Below are 18409 nucleotides of genomic sequence, written 5' to 3' on the forward strand. Positions count from 1 at the left end.
CTTAGCTGCAGTTCTAAAATGTTCTTCTGACATACTGTTATTAACTATTTACAGACCTCCAAGACTTTCTGCACCACTCTTCTTAGAGGAATTTGGTGAGCTGTTGTCGAATGTTTGTGTGAACTATGATAGCTTGTTTATAGCAGGCGATTTTAATTTTTACGTGGACGACTTAGAGAATGTCTATGCTAAGGAATTTTTAAGTCTTATTGACATTTTTAGCCTCACACAGCATGTAACAGGACCAACACACAACCAAGGTCACACTTTAGACCTAATAATAACAAAAGGCCTTAATGCTTGTGCTAGTGTCAAAGACTATGGCTTTTCTGACCATTACTGCATTTTTTCTGATGTTTCTATGTACCCTCATGTTCAAAGGGAATCTGTTACAGTCAAAAAACGTATAATCAACTGTGAGACAGCCTCACTCTTTCAGCAAGCACTTTCAGAGATCCAAAGTCAAACCTCAGAGAGTGCAGATGATCTCATGGTTAATTTTAATTCAAGGATGACCCGTATTATGGATGTTATTGCCCCCGAAAAAATCAAAACAGTGGGACGTGAAAAAGCACCTTGGAGAAAGAATCCCACAGTTATATTGCTAAAGCAAGAATGCAGGAGGGCTGAAAGACAGTGGCGTAAATCCAAACTTGAAGTCCACTACCAAATCTATAAACACACACTCTCGAAATACAACCAAGAAATTTCTAAAGCTAGACAATCTTTTTTCTCTGACATAATTAACAGAAATATTAATAATGCACGTGTCCTGTTTGGCACTGTGGAAAAGCTAGCAAGGCCCCCAAATCTAATGCCCTCTGAGTTCCTCTCAGTCAGCAAATGCAATGAGTTCGCATCCTTTTTCAAAGGAAAGATTGAAAAAATACGTGCAAACATACTCACACATGTGCAACCGACCCAAGATTCAGACCAGCTTGCTATGGTGAAGTTAAATCCTAACCTCATGAGAAATTTTCATTTAGTTGATGTGGACATTCTTAATAGAACGGTACAAAGTCTTAGCTCCTCTACATCTGACTTAGATATTTTACCAACAGCCTTCTTCAAATCCATCTTAAATCTAATATCATCAGATGTACTTCAGATCATCAACACCTCACTACAAACAGGCATATTCCCAGGCTGTCTGATAGAAGCAGTTGTGAAACCCTTACTGAAAAAGAACAACCTGGATGCACTGGTACTAAACAACTATAGGCCCATATCCAATCTACCATTCATGGGTAAAATAATAGAGAAAATTGTTTTTAACCAATTAACTGCTTTTCTAATCTCTAATAGCTATTTTGATAAGTTTCAATCAGGTTTCCGTGCCTACCACAGCACTGAAACAGCTCTTATTAAAGTTATGAATGACATAAGATTGAATTCTGATGCTGGCAAATCATCCGTCTTGGTACTTCTTGATTTGAGTGCTGCTTTCGATACAGTTAATCATTCTATACTACTACATAGACTGGAACACTGGGTTGGCTTTACGGGCATAGTGATCGACTGGTTAAAATCGTACTTGCAACAAAGAAGTTTTTTTGTCGCCATTGGAAGACATACTTCATCACCAATGTCTCTGGATTGTGGGGTCCCCCAGGGCTCCATTCTGGGACCACTACTGTTCAATCTGTATATGTTGCCACTGGGACACATTATCGAGAATAACTCCATAAATTACCATAGCTATGCGGATGATACCCAGCTCTACTTATCTATGTCCCCAAATGACTATACCCCCCTTGAATCACTCTATCATTGCATGGACCAAATTAACAAATGGATGTCTCACAATTTCCTCCAGCTGAACACAGATAAAACTGAAGTAATTATATTTGGGAAAAGAGAGGAGAGACAAAAGATTGCTACTATCCTTGAAACGAAGGGACTGAAAGCAAGGGAAACAGTTAAAAATCTTGGGGTCCTCATTGACAGTGACCTAAACTTCAACAGTCACATGAAAGCTATTACTAAGCCTGCATTTTATCACATAAAAAACGTCTCTAAATTTAGGGGCCTGATGTCTAAACATGATCTGGAGAAGCTAATACATGCCTTTATTTCTAGTAAAGTTGATTACTGTAACAGTCTTTTTACTGGCCTCCCCAATAAAACCATTAAACAGCTTCAACTTGTACAAAACGCAGCTGCAAGGGTTCTTACAAAGACAAGGAAGTTCGACCACATTACTCCAATTTTAAGATCGCTGCATTGGCTCCCAGTAAGCTACAGAATTGATTTTAAGGCTATGCTACTTGTGTTTAAATCACTAAATGGAATGGGACCCGCATATCTACTGGATATGTTTCAGCTGTATGCACCAACTAGGTCACTAAGGTCAACGGAGAAGAATTTGCTGGTGATTCCAAAAGTCAAAACAAAGTGTGGAGAGGCAGCCTTTAGCTTCTATGCTTCAAAGCTTTGGAACCAGCTTCCAGATGACATAAAAAATGCACCCACTACTGATAGCTTTAAATCTAGACTCAAGACAAAGCTGTTCTCAGATGCTTTCCCCTAGCTTAAATTACTTATTCTTATTATTTTTATTTTTTATTTAATTTGTTTCATTTTATTTTATTTTATTATTATTTTTACCTTATGTTTTATCTTAATGTTTTTAAATGCTTTTTGACTCTAATTCATTTCCTTCTTTCTTCCCTGTTTCCTTTCATTTACATTTGTTAACTTTGTGAAGCACATTGAGTTGCACCTGTGTATGAAATGCGCTATATAAATAAACTTGCCTTGCCTTGCCTTGGATGTATTGAAATCAGTTGAAAAACCTTTTGTATCAATTTTTTTGGGGTTTGGTGCATTTTGGCCATAGATGTACTCGACTAATTAGTCTTAGTACAATTACATTTCTTGGAGAAAATTATGGCTACGCCTCCGCCTCGTTTATTTGGTCTCGGGGCGTGAAGGAATTTGTAATCGGAAGAGCAGACAGACTACAACTACACTACAGACTACAATTACACATCATTACTCTCTCTACTGCTCTCTCTCTCTCCACCATTATCTCTACTGCTGTCTCTATGTCTCTACGCCATTAGTCTCTACTGCTGTCTCTCTGTCTCTACACCATTATCCTCTACTGCTCTCTCTCTCCACCTCTACTGCTGTCTCTCTCTCCACCTCTACTGCTCTCTCTCTCCACCTCTACTGCTGTCTCTCTCTCCACCTCTACTGCTCTCTCTCTCCACCTCTACTGCTGTCTCTCTCTCCACCATTATCCTCTAATGCTGTCTCTTTCTCCATCATTAGTCTTTCTAATGCTGTCTCTCCTCACCATTAGTCTCTACTGCTGTCTCTCTGTCTCTACACCTCTACTGCTGTCTCTCTCTCCACCATTAGCCTCTCTACTGCTGTCTCTCCTCCTCTGCTGATCATGCCTTATTGCCTCTAGTCCTCTCTGCTAACATCCCTTGTCTTCTAAACCGCTACAGGCTATTCATAACATTAGCTTCTCCACTGTACCTCTACAGACTTCTATTTCACACCATTAGTCTCTCTCCTGCTGCACTATACCTCTACAGACTACTATTTCACATCATTAGTCTCTATGCTACTGTCTCTCTCTCCATCTTTGGCCTCTACAGCTCTCTCTCTCTCCACCATTCACCTCTACTGCTGTCTCTCTCTCCACCATTAGTTTCTACTGCTCTCTCTCTCTCTCTTCACCATTAGCTTCTACAGCTGTCTCTCTCTCCACCATCTGCCTTTTCTGCTGTCTTTCTCTCCACCATTAGCCTCAACTGTCTCTCTCCACCATTAGCCTCAACTGTCTCTCTCCACCATTAGCCTCAACTGTCTCTCTCTCCACCATTAGCCTCCTCTGCTGTCTGTCTCTCTCTTCACCATTAGCCTCCACTGCTGTCTCTCTCTCCACCACTATCCTCTACTGCTGTCTCTACCTCCACCAGTAGCCTCAACTGCGGTCTCTCTCTCCACCAGTTGCCTCTACTGATCTCTCTCTCTCTCTCTCTCTCTCTCTCTCTCTCTCTCTCTCTCTCTTTCTCTCTCTCCACCTCTACCTCAACTGCTGTCTCTCTCTCCACCAGTTGCCTCTACTGATCTCTCTCTCTCTCTCTCTCTCTCTCTCTCTCTCTCTCTCTCTCTCTCTCTCTCTCTCTTTCTTTCTCTCTCTCTATCCACCTCTACCTCTACTGCTGTCTCTCTCTCCACCATTATCCTCTACTGTTGTCTCTCTGTCTCTCCACCTCTCAAACCATTTGCCTCTCTGCTGCATGTACAAACTGTACTCTTTCTTTCTGCTTCCCTGCCTCCGCAGACTGCTATGTCACCGTATGTCACTGTTTGTGACTGAAAATGTAGGAAAGTGGGTGCTGAATTGTTTGAACTCCACAGATGAGATTACTACCCACATACACATTTGCTTCACTACCCACTGACCTCATTTGACATCATGTCTTGCACAACTTCTTGGGTCATTCCATGTCAATTCACACGCCCACCCCAGATGACCCTCTTTGACTTGCCTGAGTTTTCTCAGACAGACAGGTACCATGTGATGCCAACTGAAAGAATACAAAAGTTTTAGCTTCAAAGTAAAGCCAGAGGTTCAAACACAAACAGATACTTGGAGTGCTTCTGGATCTTCACCTTTTTCTTTGGTGCTCATCAATGTAGGGGTTCACATGTTTAGTCCAGCCAGAGGTTGTCTCAAGTTCAGCCAGAGGTTGTCCAAATCTGCTTGTAATTTATGTATACAATTCCTGAAAAGCTTGGAAAATGGGAGTGGAGGGTCTCATCTGCAACATGGCATCATGGAAAGCATGCTTACTTGAACTGTCTATCACGTGTTTTCACAACGACTTTGCTGAAGATAAAATGAGATAAGATAAGATAAGATAAGATCTAACTTTATTTTCTGTTACACAAGTCCTCAATTTATCATTCTCTCTTCTTTCTTTCTCTTTTTCCTTTCAATCTATTTCTCATTCTCTTTCTCTATCTGTCTATGATCGCCACTTCAATCATTTCAGCACCAAGGACAGCTACCAACCTAAACACCTAAATGCACTTGACAGTTACCAAACTAAACACCTAAACACATGCACTTTACAGTTACCAAACTAAACACCTAAATGCACTTCACACAAGTATTCCTAAGTAACAAGTAGGTAGGTAATAATATCTCTCTCTCTCTCTCTCTCTCTCTCTCTCTCTCTCTCTCTCTCTCTCTCTCTCTCTCTCTCTCTCTCTCTCTCTCTCTCTCTCTCTCTCTCTCCCCCCCTCTCTTTATGGCAGTGTCCTACTGTAGACAGCAATATTATGCATTGCAGTATCATCAGTGGTATCATGGACCATTACAGGGATCACAGGGAGCTATGAGCCAGATAATACGCCCTCACCACACACATTAATCACACACTGACATCCAGCTGCCCCACATACCGCCTGATGGAAAATACAGACTCAAAATATGACACTGGTGCAACACAGGCAATGACAAAGTCACCCATGGGTAAGGACCCCTTATAGACAGATGTGTCTTGGCTTGTTGGTGAAGTTCACTAGTAACACTTTTAGCTTCATTTGAAGGTGAGATTGAGACTGTCCCAAGCATACCATGATACATATATCGATATGTCATTCCACAAGGTGATTGAGACACAGGTGCATAGAGATTCGCTCAACTGGCGTCGAATGACCCAGCTCAGAAAGTTTACAGAGTACAATTTGTTGCAAATTGACACAATTAAATTTCCACCAAAGGCAAGCGATTATAAAAATAAAACCGTAGCCTTCCAGACATCTTAATAGAAAGAGAGCGATTTTAGGGAGAGCGATGACAAAAAAGAAAAAGTGAATTGAACCACAGAAGGGCAGAGAGAGAGATAGAGAGAGAGAGAGAGAGAGAGAGAGAGAGAGAGAGAGAGAGAGAGAGAGAGAGAGAGAGAGAGAGAGAGAAGAAAAAGAGGGTGGGACATTTTAGCATCTACTTATTAAATCAATGGAAGCATTTCAGCCTCAGGTTAACCATGTACAACTGCGCGCCCTCAACTGAAGGTGATTGGCTATTGATTTTGTGTCGAGGTATTAGATTGGTCGAGTGGTGTTGCCCTGGTGACTATGGAACTCAGAGACTGGGTGGTGTGGGAGCAGATCTTTGTTCATTTACCCATGGACTGATGTGTGTGTGCGTGTGCACGTATTTGTGTGTGTGTGATTGTGTGTGTGATTGTGTGTGTGTGTGTGTGTGTGTGTGTGTGTGTGTGTGTGTGTGTGTGTGTGTGTGTGTGTGTGTGTGTGTGTGTGAGTGTGTGCGTGTGCGTTGGTGCGTGTGTCTCTGTGTGTCAACAGGTTTTCAGCAGGGCCTCAACTACTCAACTAAAAAGGCAGACACTTTTTGGCAGTACTTCAACTACATAGTGTCAACCAGTGCTGGGAGTAACGGCATTAGAGTATAACAACGTTACTAACGGAGCCTCATTTTGAGTAACGGAATACTTACTTAATTACTTTATCCATAACTGTAACGCCGTTACAGTTACTCGGGAGGTAACGTGACGCGTTATAATTTTATGAATTGCAGCGCCAGTGTGCACTGGCTGCTGACAAAATCAAGGAGCAAATGGCAACGCCGCATAAATCTATACCAAGCCGGCTTTTAGTATGCTCACATTCACCCTTTGCATGCATGAGAACACGATAGCTGAACGTGATTTGCTAAAAAAAAGTGTTGTGGGCAGAGTGTCGGCTATCTTGCTCCACGCGCGTAAACACAAGTCATTCTACACAGAGTTCATATGGAGCGCATATAGAGAATAGAAGAGACAACGGCAGTAAAGCCGCGAGGTTGCATGTTCCAAAGGTAAATACCGGAATCATTTCACGCTAGTTGCAGTCAAATGCAATACTATCCAAAGTATACTGTGCCTTGGAAACAAAGTTATGTCCGTAACGAGCGACTTTAATTTCATTAAGCACCTCTCAACATCACATGGTGGCACGCCCCGTACTGCTAGTAGTTTCAGCTTTATCGAAGAGGGAGACAGAGGCAAGCCAAACCTGATTCCTCAGGACACGAGTGAGCTCAACAAAATAATCGCCAGGTATGTGGTTGAAAACATGTTTCCCCTATCCACTGTGGGGTCGGAGTTGTTAAGGGCTCTTATTGCAAAAAAAAAAAAATCCATCTCGTGGAAGAGAAATGTGTCCCTAAAAACGTTGTGAACTGGATTAACATTCACCATTGATAGGTCATGAAGATGTTTGATAGCATCTTAAGCAAAACTAACATCACAGCCAAAATAATATCACAGAATAGGCCTAAGGATGAAAACCCCATTTAACTGCTTCTTTGACATTTTAAGCAAAAAAAAGTAACACAAAAATACTTTTTCTGGGTCTAGTTACTTTTATAGTGAAGTAACGCAGTTACTAACACTTTTTGGAGAAGTAACTGGTACTTGTAATTAGTTACTTTTTCAAAGTAACTTTCCCAGCACTGGTGTCAACCCTACATTTTTTTTTAAGGCTCTGAAGAAGACAGTAGTCGCAACGTGTCAGCCCATCTCATTAAAGGCTTTTAAACTTTAAACTAGATTGCATTCTCACAGAAAATGCTGGAAGAGGGCTTGCCTTTTGGGGCAGAGATGAAACAAAGAACTATTGAGAAAACAAAGCTAATAGAAATGTTGGGGAAAATCCATCCACCCAGTCAGAAGTTATGGGCCAAACAATTCAGCCATCTTGGATTCAGCCATCTTGAAAGTGTTGTAGCTCTGCATTTTGGGGATATACTAAATGACATACATGGTATTTTAAGTTGGCTAAGGAACACTGCATATGATATAATTTTGAAAATCAACATGGCTTCGAGCGGGATTCGAACTCACAACCTCCATATCTGTAATCCAGCCCCTTTGCCATTGATATTAAATGACATAAAATACATGATATTTGAAGTGGGCTAAGGAACACTGCATATGATATAATTTTGAAAATCAACATGGCTTCGACTGGGGTTGGAACCCCCAACCTCCATATCTATAATTCAGCACATTTGCCATTCATACTAAATTACATACATGTCATTTTAAGTTGGCCAAGGAACACTACATATGATATAATTTTGAAAATCAACATGGCTTTGACTGCGGTTCGAACCCCCAACCTCAATATCTGTAATTCAGCACATTTGCCATCCATACTAAATGACATACATGGCATTTTAAGTTGGCCAAGGAACACTGCATATGATATAATTTTGAAAATCAACATGGCTTCGACTGGGGTTCGAACCCCCAACCTCCATATCTGTAATTCAGCACATTTGCCATTCATACTAAATGACATACATGGCATTTTAAGTCGTCCAAGGAACGCTGCATATGATATAATTTTGAAAATCAACATGGCTTCGACTGGGGTTCGAACCCCCAACCTCCATATCTGTAATTCAGCACATTTGCCATCGATACTAAATGACATACATGGTATTTTAACTTGGCTAAGGAACACTGCATATGATATAATTTTGAAAATCAGCATCGCTTCAAGTGGGATTCGAACTCTCAACCTCCATATCTCTAATCCAGCACATTTGCCATTGATAATAAATGACATACATGGCATTTTAAGTTGGCCAAGGAACACTGCATATGATATAATTTTGAAAATCAACATGGCTTCGGGTGGGGTTCGAACCCTCAACCTCCATATCTCTAATCCAGCAGCATGCATTCCCATTAAGACAAGCAGCTAGCTGTCATGCACAGTCCAGCAAGACTATATCACATTGCATTGAAGAGCTGAACAATAGACTTCTCAGTGTTTCCCCCAGAAAATTGGTTAGTCAAGGTGGTGAGGCTTCGAGTCTGTCCCTGGGGGGCGGCGTGGCGGGGGGGAGGGGGGCGGCGCCACTCGCGATGTCACGCGGGGGGAGGTGTTGGCGGGGTTTGATGTCACGCACGGCACGAATACTGTTTCGGGGGTTGGGGGGGGGGGGGTTTGAATAATAACAACGCTGTGTAGAACTGGAAAATATGTATTTATTGACCTGCCATATCAAAACTATTTACAGAAGCTGAAAAGAAAAATGTAACAAAAAGTGCAGTGCAGGTTGTTTACATTAACGAAAAAGAGAAACCAAATGGAGTGCAAAATTGACTGGCTACCTATGACTACCTATGGCACATTTTGCAAGTCTTGTCCTTGCAGGCCATCCTTCTCGGTTTTTCAAAAAAGAGTTCCAGTGCCCTGTTGTAATTAAACTGCCCTACTGGTGGCCCATTTATGCTAATTGCCATGCAGGCTGTGAGGCTGTCACCCTGCAGCCTACTTCGCAGGTCTGTCTTGATCTACACACAGAGAGAACAAAAAATTATTAGTAGTATTTATTAATCATGTTTTTATTTATATCAAGTCACTCATTGTTTTCAGAAAGACGTACATCGACTTGACTGGGCAGCAACGGATGAGGAGTGACTCGCGGTGCTCATATGCTGGTCCAGCGCGTCCCTCCTGTAATTGGTGCAGGGCACCTCTATAAACGAGCGCTCCGATGCACCCCGTGTAGCTCGCTGCCGATTTGCCCGGCACAATCTGCAAAACATCCCTGCAGAACACAATATTTTTAACTCCATTGTTTAACTTTTACGTCAAATAACCTACTTTCTATCGAACGAAATCAATACCAGTAGCCTACCATGTTCAGTGTGGTATAGCCAACCGGAATATTTGCTGTCCACAGCCCACTCCGGGTTCCACCCACTAGCCCGGTGCTTGGATGTTTGGGGCTGGGGCTGAGGCTGAGGTGGTGACACAGCACTGTCAGATAGTGTAGGCCTCGGTGAAGTCGAGCGACTCCTCGGCTGAAAGAAGCCCGATATTTTGGGTTGTTTCCCCGCCATTGACTGCATGCAAGAAAGGAAGCGGCGAATATCGTCATTCATGCCATCACGGGGACTGATAGTTTTTCATTAATTAATTCATGGCCCATCAGAGGAATTTGGCGGATAATGCATGGCTTTGACATCGTATATAGGCCACATGTTTTAGATTAGTCTAACCACACCTTTCGTTGAGGAGGAAAATGCATGGCCCTTCCTCATAACATGCCGACTAAATTGGCTAATCTATAATGGCTACCTCTTCCATCCACAACGAAATCAGTTGCGTTAGGCCTACATTCCCTGTCTTCCTTCGCCTTCGGTGTACAATGTTGGCCTTCTCTTCAGGATGGGTAAAATACTGTCACTGGGTGGACCTACATAAATAACGAACGGTCCCAAACCGAAGACAGCCTACAACCTTGATTTATTTGCCTATTTAATTATATATATATAATATAATTAAAATTCACAATAACAGTGTAAATACAGCGTTTAGATGAGCAGCTGCAATTACAACTTAGCCTACCTTCTCAGTTATTCCACCGACGATATGGCAACGTCTGGAATCTCTCGCTGAACCATTGAATTGAAAATTAAAATTGTTTCAAAATATGGCCTCGAGGATGGACACACATGGCGTAGTAATAAATCCGACCACTAGGTGTCACAATTTAGTCCAACCGATGTTGTCCTAGTGCCTGCGCTTGAACATGCATTAAAACTTTTTTTAAAAGTTTTAAAAGTTAAAGTTTTTTTTTTTTTTTGCCCTCGGACGCATTTTTTTTTTTTTTAGGGAACGTAGCCAAGGCGGGGGTGGGGTTTAGTCAAGGCGGCCGCCTTGATAAGAAAGCGCTGGGGGAAAGCCTGCTTCTAGAATGGTTGCTCGCACCTGCTCGTTAAGAATAGAATCTTGAGACAGTGACAGTTGAAATGGAACCCCTTTATTGACAGCACCTGTTCTGATTGACTGAATGACAGTTAGTATTGTGCTCTTAGCAGAGAACAGAATCAGACCCAGTGTTTTGTCTTTACACGGTCGTTGTAAAAAAATGTGTCCTTTTCACAGATCGGAGTCATGCTTGTGATCTCTCGAACAGTCTTTGAATGAAGTTTATAGGTTAAATGGTTCAGGCACAAATGGACCTCCGTGTGGGACATGCGCTGATCTCTTGAAAAATGCACTTTTGGAAAGACTGGGATTCTCCATAGACCCAGGCCTGTTTTTTTTTACAAACCTGCCATTTAAAAAGTATTGGGAGTTGGGAGATGAAACTTTGACAATTTGGAGACATCCCATAGAGCTCGCTAACAACGAGTGAACTAAACTTCTAGGTGAAAGTGTTGATGTTTTATGACCGAAAAAGCCTCCTACACTCTAATCTCTAGAGTGGCGGAACCTTGGTTCATGAAGGTTCCACCATTGTTTTCAATGGGGACCCAAGCTTTCACAAAATCGCCAAAAACGGGAAAACGACAAGAGACACGGACACACTATAGCACAACAAATGATCTCCAAGCCGAGCTGGTCATTTTAGTGTTTGAACGGTGTCTCTATCTCGAAAGGCCTAGGAGGAGATCCATTTTCTATTTTACTGCCCTGCACAAGAGAACCAATAATAATAAAAAGTAATAATTAAAGCCAGGCTCAAACTACACGACTAGCGATTGTGTGTCCGATGTTGGCGTCGGGGTGCACCGCACACTAGAAGAGAATCGCAACTGTCAATCTTGTCGCTGCTCGCAGCCACCGAGACAATGCCCGACGTTCTATTTCCAGTCGCAAATATCAAACACTGTTTGATTTCTACGACTTGCGATCGGCGACTCTTTGAGCTGCCAAAATTCTATCTCAGAACGTCGCTCACGACGAGGAAATCTTCCCCGACAATCGCTTGCGATGGTCCTGGGGAGTAACGTTCCAGCGATTGTCGTAAGGGGGGTTTTCAGCCGAGAATCGGCGCGATAGTCGTGTAGTTTGAGCCAGGCTTAACAGGACTTAGAGATTACTAGAATCAGGCCTTGCTCTGCAAGGGCCATGCTCTGCATGGTCCTTGCTCCGCAAGCCCGCTTAACAAGCAGTGTGCCTTTGGAATCTTTGGTAAGACTTTAACCACAGTCACTACTGAAGTTGAGTTTAGCCATATCTTAAAGTTTTTTCCTTGAGCCGAAGTGCACCTTCTTGGCAGAAAAAAAGTGAAGTAGCACTATGACGACCAGAACAGACAAGTGAAGAGTTGACTTTTTAGTATCTGACCCTACATTTTTTAAAATGTAACCAAGGCCTCCATCCACAATCCAGTCTCCATTTGCCATCCAAAGACCTGGAGTATTAACTCAGGCATCTTTCTGAGATGTTGGGCTCTAGCTTTACCAACTTTTCACCACAAGCTTATTAGCTGTTATCCTTTTACAGAAGTGTTACAACTCCAATCCAATGCCAGATTCATTGATGCAAGACCTGAGCTGATCACCTAAGCCAAATAATATGTACCTGCCGAGTTAATTGTTGACTCTATGATTATGTTCTGTAATTTTCAAGATGTCTGTTCATGTCCATCATATCCCTATTTTGTATAGTTTCTAGATGCAAAATAAAGGAATACAGGGGTGCCAAAATCCTTTATTTGCTGTCAAGGTCAGGTAATTACATTGAGTTAAAGTTTCAAAAACATTGTTTTGCTTTCCTGCTCACATACACACTTTGATGAGAGCTTTAACAGATTACGGAGCAACACCGCCAGATATCGAAGGATGAAAGACGACGACTCATAACAAACATCTCACTCAGACATAATTAGTCACAGACACACAGACACACACACAGACAGACAGACAGACAGACACACACACACACACACACACACACACACACACACACACACACACACACACACACACACACACACACACACACACCAAACATCCTCAGGCCTTATTTATGTGTCATAAATCCATGCCCTCAGAAAATATGACATAAAACCGGCTCCTGCTAGACAATGGTTTTGCTGTTGTAAATTACAATAAATCCTTTGGACATGACCAGCATGACAACAAACTGATCATTTCAATACAGGTAACATCTACTGTATGTGTATGAAGTAAATACTAGAGCTTTCTTTCTTTCTTTCTGACTTTCTATCTTTCTTTCTTTCTTTCTTTCTTTCTTTCTTTCTTTCTTTCTTTTTTTTCTTTCCCTATAGTGGTATAGTTGCCATACTTCTGATTGTGCTGGGCCTGTGCCCACCCTCTTATCATCAATGTTCATCCAATCACAGTTCTTGCTTTGTAGTAATTGCTTCCTTCATTAGATTCAAGGTTTATAATTGTTTTTTACGCTTACATCCCCAACATCAAATACATATAATGGACAAAGACACACAACAGCAGAGCATATACATAAGAACAGACAGCTATGGGCACAGAGACATAGTAAACAGTAGGTCATCGAACAATAGAGCAAAAGTAAGTGAGAGAAAGTGTGTGAGAGAGTGTGGACACATACATGTGTGTGTGTGTGTGTGTGTGTGTGTTTGTGTGTGTGAGTATGTCTGTGTGTGTGTGTGTGTGTGTGTGTGTGTGTGTGTGTGTGTGTGTGTGTGTGTGTGTGTGTGTGTGTGTGTGTGTGTGTGTGTGTGTTGGGGGGGGAGTGAATGTGGTATGAAGGTTGATTGCTGTGTCCACTGTCATTTTATATATTCTGTGTAGCCTATGTGTTTTTTGTTTGATTGAAACGGGTGAGGCATAAATGCAATTTAGTTTTGTGCAGTGTTCACTTGTGGAGTGTTGTGTCACAATGACAGTGGGAGTTGGCGTTTCCCGATTGGGCTTTCACTTTCACTTAATAAAAAATTGATCACAAAAAAAGAACAGACATATGGACACATGGTAAACAGTAGAGGGTGCCCAGTAGTCATTGAACAATAGACGATGATGGTCAGTAAACAGATGGCATATTCATTCGCATAATAAAGCGCATATTGAAGTGTTACCAAAGGTAAAGTGTGTACAGTGCATACGAAATACGAATGGCAAAAAGTAATGATAACCCGTGTTTTATTCTATTGGCCCAGGTGACTGTCGTGTGGTCGCCCAATTCCATGATTTCTGGTTATCCTATATTAGTCTATGTAGTCTGCCCTTCTATCTCGCTCTATCTTTCATGTTTTCTGATGCCTCTCGCTCTAGCTGTCTTTCATGTCAATCATCCTATGTTTGATTGATTGGTTTGTTTCTAATAATCACATGTGTGTTTGAGCGTTTATGTGTTTGCTCGACCCAGCCACCACCTTCACAGATTTCTGTTTCTGACCCCCGACTCTGAGATCATATGTAGAATAAACAATCTCAAACCAACACCTTAATGATTTCTGACTCAGGATCAGACAGACTTGGCCCCGATCTGACACTCGATCTGGTTTAGTCAATATGATATTCATATTGCCAAAGCAACCATACAAAATATGAGAAACACAATGAAAAACACAGAAAAGTCCTAGGTAGGCCTAAATACAGACACACTCTTGCTGAACATATATACAGTTGAGGACAATATTATTAGCCCCCCTCCAGAAATTAGACATCTCTCTTGATTTCTCAGTGAGAAGGACCATTATGAACCGTTTCTGTTTTTTGGAAACAAATACACTGATGAAGATGATGTCCAATGAGTTGAATTTGGATTTTTCCATTTTCACAATGAATTTAAACAAAAAAAGGGTAAAAATGGCAAGGACAAAATTATTAGCCCCTTATCATTAATAGTCAATAGAGTGCCATTTATGAACCAAAACTGACATCAGGCACTTTGATTAGTTGTTAACTATGTTGGCACATGCCCTAAAAGGGATTTTGGCCCATTTTGTCATTGCAAATAGTTAACCTGATCCAAATTGTATGGATGTTGAGGACATTCATTTTCAGCACTCCTCAAAGACTATCTAAAGGATTGAGATCTGAACCACAACATAATCATGGTTTTAGTAACCTTGAAGAACATTTGAACAATTTTGGATGAAAGTTTTGGGTTATTATCTTATTGAAAGATCCAGTGAAGATCTTAGCTTCCTCTATGATCATATTTTTGCATGGTCACCTTCCACATTCTATCATAATCTTCTGTTTTTATGGTGCCGTACACCCAAACAAGGTTTCCTGTGGCTGAGGCTGCCACAGAATGATGCTTCCACCACCATGTTTAATTGTGGACAGGCGCGGTTCTTGCATTGAGGCGTTGCTAGGCAACCGCCTTAGGCCCCCAGCTTAGTCTCCAGCTGTAGGGGCCCCCTCTGTCCCCTTTGCAAATTTCACATGGGCCTATAGCTGGTAATTGGGCCCCTTTGGACAGTAATTCACAGATTAATGTTGATTTTCATAAATAATGAATTTTGTATGTTTAAATTGGAAACAAGAACAACACAATACATTACAAAAAAATACAGATTCTGTGCACACCCTCTCTTTCGCGTTAAAATGGACTATTCCATCCATGCGTGCCATGTGCGCCAGGCGAGTTCCTAAACATTCACACAACCACGTCTTCAGATAAGGAGGATAACAGTCAAGCGCCACACTCAACAAACTCTTCATGGTCAGTAACATCAAGCGGAGCACAAAAAATTGGAAGGCACAAGACGTTTGCAGACAGCGTTTGCTATGTTCAGTGTTGTTAGACTAGACGCAGCGTCACCACTTAAAAGAAACAATTAACACCCATAGAAGAAAACAACAGCCCTAACACCGGCAACCCCCTGTTTTTTTGACAATGCTATGAGAATTTGAGCAAGAAAGGAAAGCAGGCAAGAAAGCAACTCGCGCATTGAGCGTGGAGTAGGTTACTCGATACTTCGAATAGACTTCTCAGGCGCGCGAGCGCAGGGAGAGTGAAGCCTGTGTTTCTGTTTATCTTGTGCACGCACGTCTTCAAAGGGTTTGTTCGGGCGACAGCTTGACAGAGAGCGCGTCTTTTGGTTTATGTAGTAAATGTCTCCTTGATTCGTTTTTGGAACTTAGGGTGTCTATAACGTCCACGAAGACAATATCCACGTGAAAAGGCAAGCGCCTACAAACCGCTGTTCTGACAGAAAAGAGTGTGCACCCACGCCTACTCTGTCAACTTCCCACAGCGACATTTAAAAGTCTACCATGATATCCAACATAGCCTACAACATAGGCTATGAGAAGTGCAGGCAAGATGGCAACTCGCGCATTGAGCGCGGAATTTGCTACTTCGATTACATGCCACGGGCACGCGAGCGAGGGGAGCGTGAACTGTGTTTCTGTTTAACCTGACTACACGCGTGTCTCTTCTCAATGGGTCTGTTCAGGCAGGCTTGGGTCAGGGCGACCGTTTGACAGAGAGCGCGCTTTTCGGTTTATTCAGTAAATATCTCCTTGATTAGTTTTGGAAAGTTGTAATGTCTAACATCCACGAGGACAATGTCCACCTGAAAACGCCAAATGCCTGCAAACCGCTGTTCTGTCAGAAAAGAGTGTGCACCTGTCGCCTACTCTGTCTACTTCCCACAGCGACATTTAAAAGTCTCCCATGAAATCCAACATCCAACATATGAGAAGTGCAGGCAAGATGGCAACTCGCGCATTGAACTTCGCGGAATTGGCTACTTCGATTAGATTTCACAGGCACGCGAGGGGGGAGCATGAAGGCTTTGTTTCTGTTTAACCTGACTGCACTCGTGTCTCTTCTCAATGGGTCTGTCAGTGTTCAGGTAGGCTTGGGTCAAGGCGACCGCTTGACAGAGAGCGCACTTTTCAGTTTATTTAGTAAATATCTCCTTGATTAGTTTTTGAAAGTTGGGATGTCTGTAACATCCACGAAGACAATATCCACCTGAAAACGCCAAATACCTGCAAACCGCTGTTCTGTCAGAAAACAGTGTCCACCTGTCGCTTATCCTACTGTCTACTCCCCACAGCAGCATTTCAAAATCCTCCATGAAATCCCAATCCAGCGTCACTTCAAATAGGTGACAGCAAGCATGGTCATATGAAATAACACTTCAGTGAGGGGGGGAAATCACTCTGCTCTCATATCAAAGTGAAAGTGGGATTACAGAAAATTTCACATTTCAGTTTGTTCAATTGTTGCATGAAAAGTAGCAAATATTCATTGAAATCTGTCCAGAAAGAGTTGTAGCCCAAGATTGCCTGATTGCCCAATATTTTTTTTGTTTGTAATTATTTTTTTAATGGAAAATCAGTGATTTAAAAAAAAAAATCGAAAAATAGAGTTCATGTAAAAAAAAAAACGTGATATGAAATGGGCCGATGGGCCCCCTAGCTAAATTTGCCTTAGGCCCCCAAATTGCTAAGTCCGCCACTGATTGTGGAAACCATGTTATAAAGTTTGAAGGACTATCCCTTTCTTCACCTGACATAAGCAGAATTCATGCATCAAAGCAGGTGCAATTGAATCTCATCAGATGAAAGCAGAGACTTTGAAAACTCATTTTTGACTTTCAAATGTTCATAGACAAAGCTCAATAACACTCTGATATGCACCGCCTTTAGTAAAAGGGTTCTTCTGTGATGATGGTCCCAAAGCCCAATATGATTACAAGCCCTAACAGCTGTCTTTCTTGAAATATAAACTCCAGGTGAGGCCATGTCAGTAACAGTCATCTAGGCAGGTGTCCAATGCTTCTTTGGACAGTTTCCACAGTTACACATAGTGGTGGGGGCATCAAGTTTTTAGACTGTTATTCAGCCTCGGACACAGGGAGTCTGGGCCTGGATCTGGATTGCTGGGTCATCCAACAACATTGTAACCCAAAGTAAACATTTAAATTAGTTCAGAGGTTCTTCAAGGACACTAAAACCATGATACTGGAATGACCCGCTCAAAGTCCAGTCCTCAATCCCACTGAGAGTCTGTGGCAAATGTCTATGCTCAGCATCCATGTAATTTGGACCAGCAAGGGCACTTTGCAGTGAAGAAATGGGCCAAAATCCCTAGTGGGGCATGTGCCAACCTAGGTAACAACTGATCAAAATGCCTGTTGTCAGTTTTGGTTCATAAATAGCATCATATTGACTATTAATGATCAGGGGGCTAATAATTTTGTCCTTGTCATTTTTGCCCTTTTATGTTTAAGCTCATTGTAACGATAGAAAAATGCTAATTTAACTCATTGGACATTATCTCCATCAGTGTATTTGTTTCCAGTATAACATAAATGGTTCATAATGGTCATTCTCACTGATAAATCAAGAGAAATGTCTAATTTCAGGAGCGAGGCTAATAATATCGTCCTCAACTGTATATATATATACACTGTATACAATATAAAATCTTTCTCACACTTCCTCACAGTCTCTCTGCGTGGTCCACCCATTTCAGGATTTCTGGCTAGCCTATACATGTGTTTCTCCATTCACGAACACGAACATTGCATGCATAGCCACAATCACTAGCAGTGTTAAACATTGAAAGTCCCATTGGAGCTCTGCACAGTGTATGATAAGAGCCTGTTGCCTTGTCGGCTGGCTGTTTTATTACCTTGCATGTATTCTGCACT

The 18409-nt window shown here is 41.9% G+C and overlaps 1 long non-coding RNA gene across 1 annotated transcript; it reads right to left on the reverse strand.

Annotated features, from left to right (window-relative positions):
- Nucleotides 1–9413: 9413 nt before the first annotated feature.
- LOC134435750 (uncharacterized) lies at nt 9414–10584 on the reverse strand. Its single transcript, XR_010032083.1, has 3 exons — nt 10402–10584; nt 9689–9896; nt 9414–9598 (listed from the first exon to the last, which is right to left on the reverse strand). It is a non-coding gene; the product is annotated as an uncharacterized LOC134435750 (long non-coding RNA).
- Nucleotides 10585–18409: the final 7825 nt, after the last annotated feature.

Source organism: Engraulis encrasicolus, chromosome 20, assembly GCF_034702125.1.
Source record: "Engraulis encrasicolus isolate BLACKSEA-1 chromosome 20, IST_EnEncr_1.0, whole genome shotgun sequence".
NCBI lineage: Eukaryota > Metazoa > Chordata > Actinopteri > Clupeiformes > Engraulidae > Engraulis > Engraulis encrasicolus.